Raw genomic sequence first — 9,292 nt, 5'->3', positions numbered from 1 at the left:
AAAACATCCAATACACATTCTCAATCTCTTTACCTCAGACAAAGAAATCAAACAAACACTTTTTTTTTTTCTTTTTGTTTTCTTTTTTTTTTAAGTAAAACACACAGCTCTCTAGTAGGACAAAGTCCTGCTGAGTTTTTGGCAAAGGTCTGATAAATATTCTGCCAAGCGACCTTTATACTTGGAGCAGCCTTTGTACAAACTATGTAAAAGTCCAGGAGAGAGGCTATGAAAATGTGCTCACCTAAGGGAAAAAGAAACGGAGGAATAAAGAGATGTGGGGGGGGGGAAGAAGATGAGCAGGATCCTGGCCGCTGTCCGGCGTACTGACCCTGGGTCAGCTGCCTCTGATGTATGATCGAACATTAGTGTGCTCACACCACATTTATTAAATTGCCTAATGATGAGAAGATAGGGAGAGAAATATATGACATTAAAACTGGAGCCCACACAGCGCGAGCGGCTGTCCGGGCGGCCTCGCTCTTGGAGGTAATATCGTCAAATAGGCGGGGGAACCGCTCACGGGGAATACAAATGTTGCCTTTAAGTCTTAGATGGGCGGCTGAAAATGTGGAAGCATACTGAAGGAGGAAGATTCAGTTCTTTAGTGGATTAATCACTGTCATCATCTCAGCATTGTGGAGAAGCAATTTAGATGGTAAACACCAAGTTTGCTCGTATATCAAATCTTGATAGTGTGGCGTGCCAAACTTGCTCTGCACATTTCGGACGGAAAGAGACTTATGACGAATAAATGTGCTAATTTGTTGTCAATGGCGCTTCATCTTGGCAAAGCAAGGAGAATTTAGATTAGCTTATGTGAATATCAATGAATTGGTCGAAATGTTCATTGCGGAAGTTCTTCTGAAGAGCTAATACACCATTCAAGCTAATGGATTTGTGAAGGAGTATCATAAATAAATACATATATACATGGGAAAAAAGTTTGAAAAGTCATTTCTAAAAGAAAATCACTTTGTATTTCAGTATCCTTTTCTGAACCCATTAATGCCCATTTGAAACCCGTTAATCTAACCCGTAAAGCTTTCTAATTCTACTCTGCAAAATGTTCATTATTTTATCAAAATAAAAGGGATCATACAAACTGCAACTAATACAGAAGGTTTAAATGCTCACTGACGCTCCAGAAGAAAAAAAAAAAAAAAAACAATGCATTAAGAACCTGGGGGTGAAAACTTTTGGAATTTGAAGATCAGGGTAAATTTAATCTATTTTGTCTTCTGGGAAACATGTAAGTATCCTCTGTAGGTTCTGGAGGGCAGTGCTAAATGAAAAAAATATGATATTTAGGCAAAATAAGAAAAATTTTCACATCTTCATTCTGTTCAAAAGTTTTCACCCCCCAGGCTCTTAATGCATCGTTTTTCTTTCTAAAGCATCAGTGAGCGTTTGAACCTTCTGTAATAGTTGCATATGAGTCTCTCAGTTGTCCTCAGTGTGAAAAGATATCTTAAAATCATAAAATCATTCTTGGAAAGGGTTCAAATACACAAAAATGCTGAAAAACCAAAGAATCTGTGGGACATTTTAACTGTTCAGGACAAACAAGGGACTCACTGTCACTAAACAAAAAAAAAAAAACACAGCTGTGGATCAGGTAACAACACAGTATTAAGAATAAAATGTATTTAAACTTTTGAATGGGGTCATTTTTATAAATTCAACTAAACGTCTTTTATGTGAAATATCTTACTCAGGTCAGTACTAAATAAAAAATAACATCCATTTTGTATAATCCCTCTTATTTTGGTAAAATAATTAACATTTTGCAGATTCTGCAAGGTGTATGTAAACTTTTGACTTTAACTGTAAATTAATGCATTGCATGATTTAGGAGTAAAGCTGATGTTTGGTTACGAAGCAGTTAAAGACTGCAGTATTTGCATATGATTATAGGTTTTGAATCTGCGGAGTGTATTGGGAACAGTTTTAACCTTCACTAATGATAATAGCAGTACAGTGTGGAATACCTGTTTAGATGGGGATGCCACATGCAGAACTACAAGGCAAACAATTCACCAACCGATGCTTTGATCAGCAGCAGATGTCAAAATCATCTCCTTACTTTCAGATCAAATGACAACTCAAAGTCAATGAATCCAGTGCTGTGCATGTGTGGTGAAATTCGCTTTCATCTTTCTCTCTCTCATATGCCTTGATGGGACCATATAAGCTGGAGTCTATACAGCCAGCGCTATCTATTATTTACAAGCCATCTATTTAACAATGCCGGTGGAGTGTGGGTTTTCTCTGAAAGATCCAAACATCTTAATTACACACCTGCCATCTAATAAGGAAGTGAAGTCTGGGTGATGAGAGTGTGATGCCAGTCTTGCCTTTATTAAACCGGAATCCTGAACTCTGCAGAAAAAAATAGTGATGAAACAAGGCAAGTAAATTATGTCAGAATTTCTGTATCATTTTTAGTGCTGTTTGTTTATTGCGTAATGCTAATTATGAACAGAAGGCACTTCTAGGAATAGGGTACAGAATAGTGCTTAAAACACTGGAAGATTTTGGTATGCGAAAGGAGGTGGTTAACCTTTAGAAAGTGTTAAACGTCAACCTTGGGAGGTCAAAATAAATATTATATGAGCTGCTGTATTTTCTGTTTATCACCTATGAGGTTTGCCATGGTTGCATTCCTGTTACCGAATTTAAGAAATAACGTCAATTTTCTATTTTATTTTATTTTATTTTATTTTATTTTATTTTATTTTATTTTATTTTATTTTATTTTATTTTATCCTAAATCAAGCTGTTGCTCAGATAGAGCTATTGATTTGTAGGTATTAATAAATGTGACCCTGGACCACAAAACCAGTCTTAAGTAGCACAGGTATATTTGCAGCAATAGCCAAAAATACATTGTATGGGTCAAAACTATCGATTTTTCTTTTATGCTAAAATAGGATATTAAGTAAAGATCATGTTCCATTAAAATATTTTGTAAATTTCCTACTGTAAATATATCAAAACTTTAAATGCTATTCTCTCAATATTTTGATGTTTTTGCACCTTCAGATTTCAGATTTTTAAATAGTTATATCTTGGCCAAATACTGTCCTGTCATAACAAACCATAAATCAATGGTAAGCTTATTTATTCAGCTTGACATAAAAATCTCAATTTTGAAAAACTGATACTTATGACTGGTTTTGTGGTCCAGGGTGACAAATATATGTTTCCCGTCTAAGCAGCTTTCATTAAATCTAGTTAATAAATAAAAAACAACTTGCACTACAGTTGTCAATTAAACAGATTATTACACTGTTGCATAATTTTAATTGTTAGATACGGTAGAGAAGGTCAAGACCTCTGAGGTGAAACAGGCCAGAATCTCCATTTAAAGGAAGGTAGGATTTCACTTTTCAATTGGTTATCCAACTTTTTTCACAGTTCTCACAACATAAAATATGAGTGTGCTTCAACAAATCATCAGACTCCAAAGAAACTCTGTATTCATGGAAAATGCCAGAGTGAGATTGAGTAGATGTTACATAAAACAAAAAAGTAGCAAGGTTGGTTTCGAATTCATCATCCAAGCCATTGTCAGAGCAATAATTTTATCGAAGCAGGTCTTATCCTTCTGGCCATAAGCAAATTATGACTTTAAAAAGTATTATGTACAATAATATATGAAGGCTGAGTTCTCCCATGCTGAAATGATCTACTCTTTTAATAACATCCTAAAGACTTTCCTCCCGTTAAAATCGCTCTGCTGTGACTGTACAGATTTCCATTAAACATTTATTGATATTGAAGGCATATAAAAATAAATTAGTAAAAGGACTGGATTGTTTTACATATGGCACCGAATGCAGTGGGGAACAATGCATCACGATGAGTTAGAAACGAGAGGCAATTCCTTTCATGATGTTCTCCTAGCAGCCCAAGTTAATAGCAGGTCCACATTACTGGGACCGACTGAATTATACATCTAGAGCAATTTCTGGTGAAATAGCTCCACGGATGGCCTGAAATAGCTCGGCAGCTGAGCCCTAATGCGGCTGAAATTTCTCAGTGGAATATTTTCATTCTAAATACGTCTGTTGGAGTCACCATGTGTTCTTAGGAACCACTTTTATTGCGACACTTACCGATATCCAGAAGCCTACTGGGAAGCTTCGAGGTCATATTTCTTATCCTGTCATTCCTGCGCCGTCTCAAAAAGAACCTCCTCTAGCAGGAACCCCCTTGGCAAAGGTGATGTCATCTGCAGGCACTCTTCATGTTGACCCCGTGTGGCCCAGACAAATGAAAGCCATGCGCTTCAGCTTTGGAGAGATACTGACAGCGCTGCTTTGAAATGCTGATTATGCAGAATGTCCGCAGTCCCGCTGACTGAGTGTGTGCTCTACAAGAAGGTTTTGATCAGAGTGATGACCCTACCAGCAGGGGAAAAGCCCCACTCAGCTAATCATTATACATCACAGAGTAGCCGCGAAACACCTCTCAAGAATTAAAGAGCTTCTGATATTGGTATGTATTTGGTTCTCATCTGGTTTTGCTTCAGGATCCAGAATGTATTAGAAGTAGTGAGCCAACACACTTGCAAAATAGTTTGACGTACAAAAATCCTTTAAGGATTAGTTCACTTCCAGAATAAAAACTTCCTAATCATTTACTCACCGCCGTGTCGTCCAAGATGTTCATGTCTTTCTGAGGAAAACATTCTAGGATTCTTCTCTATATAGTGGACTTCAATGGGACCCAACAGGTTGAAGGTCCAAACTGCTGTTTCAACGCAGCTTTAAAGTGCTCTAAATGATCCCAGCTGAGGAAAAAGGGTTTCATGTAGTAAACTGATTGGACATTTTCTTAAAACAATAAAATTCATATACTTTGTAACCACAAATGCTTGTCTTGCACTTGCTTGACTTCGAATTATGTTAGAAAAGTTGTGTGCGACGTAGGTGGTCGTACCGACCCAGTGTTTACAAAGCAAATGCACAAAGAAAGTCAAACGCCCTTTAAAAAAAAAAAAAAAAAACTAACCACACGTGACTTTTCCAACTTAATTACGTAATGCATGAAGTTGCGGTTGTGCATCACAGACTTAGTGCAAGATCAGCATTTGTGGTTAAAATGCATATCATTTTTTTTTTTTTTTCATCTGAAGAAAGAAAGACATGAACATCTTGGATAACATGGGGGCAAGTGAATTATCAGGAAAGTGAACTAATCCTTTAAAATTACTACTCTCTAAAATGTGTTAATATTTCCACAAACTGCATTGGCTCAACAATACATAACTGTATTAATGTTAGAACATAAGAATATCATATGATTCATTATTTTTTATAAAATGTCAAGGTTTGTAGATTGTAAAATATCATGTGATGCAACTCCCAAAAACTTGATTTATGGATTTTACCTTAAATAAAAAATAATTTAAAATATTCTCGAAAATACATGTACACTGACATGTATTCAAGGTTTAATGAAAATAAGTTGTTCGTTTTAATTTGATGGTTACTCCACATGACAGTTTTAGAGTCATTAAATTTATTAACTTTTCTTGAAAATGGTATAGAATATTTGCAAAACCTGTGAAATCAGTATAAACATAGAGTACATTTCTAGACAAATGGCTAGCTTTTACACACCTTTGACCCAAATTTACAAATTTGAATTTCAAGAGTTAAAGGGATAGTGCACCTAAAAAATTACAATTCTACATTTTTTCTTAGGTGGGATTCACAAAGAAGAAGAATTTTCGAAAAATCTCCACGTTTTTGTCCATAAATAGTGTTTTGGACCGAGTGTTCTTCAAAACATCATCTTTTTTGTTCCTGTTGATACAGGTTTGGAACGACTTGAGGGAGAGTAAATGACTGAACTATCCTGTTAAGGACCCTTCTGTGTTATATCATAATATTCTTTAACATCCAAACCAATTCTGGGACACCACTGACCCCAGAACAAGGTCAACACCAGAGACCTCATTCATTCATGGATGTTACAAAAAAAAGTAAATAAATAAATAAACCTTTCTTTGAAAATGGTAAAAAAGACTGTCAAGACCTGGGGACTCAACATAAACACATAGAGTACATTTCCAAGAAAACACTTTCCCATGCCATTACCTAGTATACAAATTTGGTTTTCAAAGGACAGTTCACCTAAAAAATGACAATTCTAGACTTTCTTTCTTGTTTGAAATACAAAAGAAGAAAGTGTTTTGGATCTAGTGTTCTACAAAACATCACCTTTTTTGTCCCTGCTGAAGAAAACAAGTCATACAGGTTTGGAATGACTTGAGGCAGAGTAAATGATTGAACTATCCTGTTAAAAACCCTTAGGCGTCATATTCCTTAACATCTAAACCAATTCTGGGATACCATCAACCCCAGAACAAGGTCAGCGAACGCTGATTAGAAATATTGGCAGGTGAGAAATGGTGCTGAGGAGCCAGGTAGGAGGTGACATGGAGCTTCTTCACCATGAAAAACAGCTGTGACCGTACAGTGAGTCTGGATTAAAAGCCACGATGAGGAAGTGACCCGTCACTCAGCACAAGACAAATGGGCATAGCGTGTCTGTATACACGTAAGCATTCCCAACACGGTCAATACCAGCAGGTTGGACACAAGAAGGTCAGTGATGGAACAAAAGAGCAAAAGAGGTTCCCTGATGTTTCTCACCCATTCACTCTCTCTGGTTTCCTCAAGGGATGTCTGGAATCTGCCTCAAGGGAGCGAAAGATCTGGCTGCATTACTCACCCCATGACCCCATAACCTCAGTGCCTTACAAAGAGCAAGCGCCCTTTAAGAGAATGATGAATGACTCCTAAAGTATGGCTGTTCACTTGTGATTTATAAGGAGGTGGTAATATTTGAACTTCTTTTCCCAGCTAAAAAGACCAGCCACAACCAAGCAGAGGTGGTTATCCAGCCTTAGCTGGTTTAATCTAGTCAAACTGGTTTCCCAGCCTGGTTTTCAGTTGTTCTAGTTCATGTTCAGTAGAGAAGCTTAAAACCTCTCTAAAACCATCACATTTGACCAGCCTGACCAGCGGCGTTATAGTCAAGATCAGATCATTCAAGTCAGAGTCCAAGCTGAGGCCTAAGTAGGTTGAGTCAGAGTCAAGATAGAGACCCGAAGAGGGTCTGAATGATTCAGACCCTGAACATACGCATTTCAAGTCTGGGTGTCACTCACACAGAATAGATCAAACGTGAGATTTGGCACTGAACAAAACTAGTATCCACAGCACTGTTGTTGTACTAGAGACCAGATTTGGTCCCAAATGTTCCTGAGTGCATGACAAGACTAAAAGCATGACAATATGGTCTTGGACTTAAACTTGAAGGCCCCGATATACTCCAGTTCGTTTTCATTTTTAGTTTGGGGGCAAAAAGAAGTTCAAAAAGGCCGAGCGCCAGTATACTGTTCTCGAACATTCCGACACCGCGCACTGCTGGAGGTGGGCTGTAGATAATGTAAATAGCCTATGTGTTGCGCCACTCACATGTATCCCCAAACACAACAGTGATGCAGTGGTGAAGTGTATCTAGGTGTGAGACGGGTACTAAACCTTTTTTTATTTTATGTGGTGTCGTGATTTAATTTTGATAAAAACAAAGGTTTATTCTATGTTGTTTTGACATTTCATTTATTGCATACCTTTTAAATTCACTTATAGAAAAAACAGCATCTTTCATGGCTTTGGAAAACCTGTCTCAGATGTTTCTCTACGTCGCTTTTTGCAAAACTCTGGGTTGTTGACACCAAGCTTCGTTGCAATTTCTTTGTAGGATTTAAATGCCTTCTCCGAATCTTTAAAGTCCCTCTGTGACTGGTGGGCCATTCAAAACGAGCAAACCAAAACATTTACCAGTTTGAACAAATCATTCTTTACTTTGATGTTCACAATTTTTAGCAATATCCAATTCCCAACCAGAAGTATGTGTACTCCAGTTGGAAAAAAGTTGCTTTAATAACCCTCTGGGCTTCTTTGGTCACTTTAGACCGAAAAATTGTAAAACTGTAAAAAGAATTTAACATTTTGCTTCATCGAAATGACACTTGGTGACTTTTCTCACATTAGTTATGTGAACACGCAAACACATGGATATGTTAAAGGGTCGAAAAATAAAAAGCAACACTTGGTACCTTCGCTGTCAATATAGGAAATGAATAGAATTATTTATTTATTTATTCTTTGCTTCATCAGAATGGGATGACACTTGGTTGCTTTATTTTATTTGCTATGTAAACAATAAATAAATAAATAAATATTGCATAGCATCATAAAATCCCCTCGAAATTCTAAATAATAATAATGAAATTACTGAACAAAAATATATTTGATTGGTTTTCCTGAGAGAAGTTATATTTAAAGGCTTCAATCATTTTTGACTGTGAAGGTACCAATGTTACCCAAAAATTTAGAGGCCTAGAGGGTTATACCTAAATGTAGATTTCTGAAACACTCCAGTGCGGGAAGTTGCTTGATTAAGTTTTTTTTTTTTTTTTCTCTTACCCACAGCATTGATTAATTTTGGTTTAAACTCAGTGGATTATTGTAATAAAGTGCATTTTATTAATATTAATGAGAGATTGCTATATGATATACATTTATAAGCAACACTGGTGTCAATTAAGAGGTTCTGAAGTCTCACTGATGGAGGCTGTAGGGGGATGAGAAAGGTTGAGAAACATTGTTCTACTACTCCATTCTTCCCCATACAGACGTACTAATTAGATTTCTGCCCGAGGGCCAATCCATCATAATGGGTTGATGCAGAGCAGATTGAGAGATATTTCAGATCTATTCCGTGTGACTTGTGTTAGCCTGTAATAACTCATATCTTCAACTTTGATGTGTCAGCGTTTTGCACTGAAGTTTTATAATTCCTGCGGGCAAGAAGCTCACCTAACTATAGAGCTCAACAGGCTGCCCAGGGCGCAGAAGAGCTGTGGAAAAGTACAGACTCCAGAGAGCTGCGATCTAGGTCAAAGACTATTACGTAACACACTGACAGGTTCGAACAATGGCATTCATCGTTTCCCTCAGATAACTGGCCTCAAAACAGTTACTTTGTGATGAACTGAATGTTACTTCTTTTTCTTCTTTCTCACTTTCGTGCACATTTTGACATTTGTCATCACTAGTCCGTGTCCTTTTCAGAATCAAAATTCACCCAAGTGCTTTAGCAGCAGTTTGGATTATAGAGAATAATGGAAAGTATGAAAGAGTTGTAATGTTAGCTATCAACACCAATAAACAAAATTTATCATTAAGTAGTAAGATATAATAACATT

This window comes from Labeo rohita, chromosome 24 (genome assembly GCF_022985175.1).
Source record: "Labeo rohita strain BAU-BD-2019 chromosome 24, IGBB_LRoh.1.0, whole genome shotgun sequence".
NCBI lineage: Eukaryota > Metazoa > Chordata > Actinopteri > Cypriniformes > Cyprinidae > Labeo > Labeo rohita.
This window is presented reverse-complemented; position numbering follows the sequence as displayed.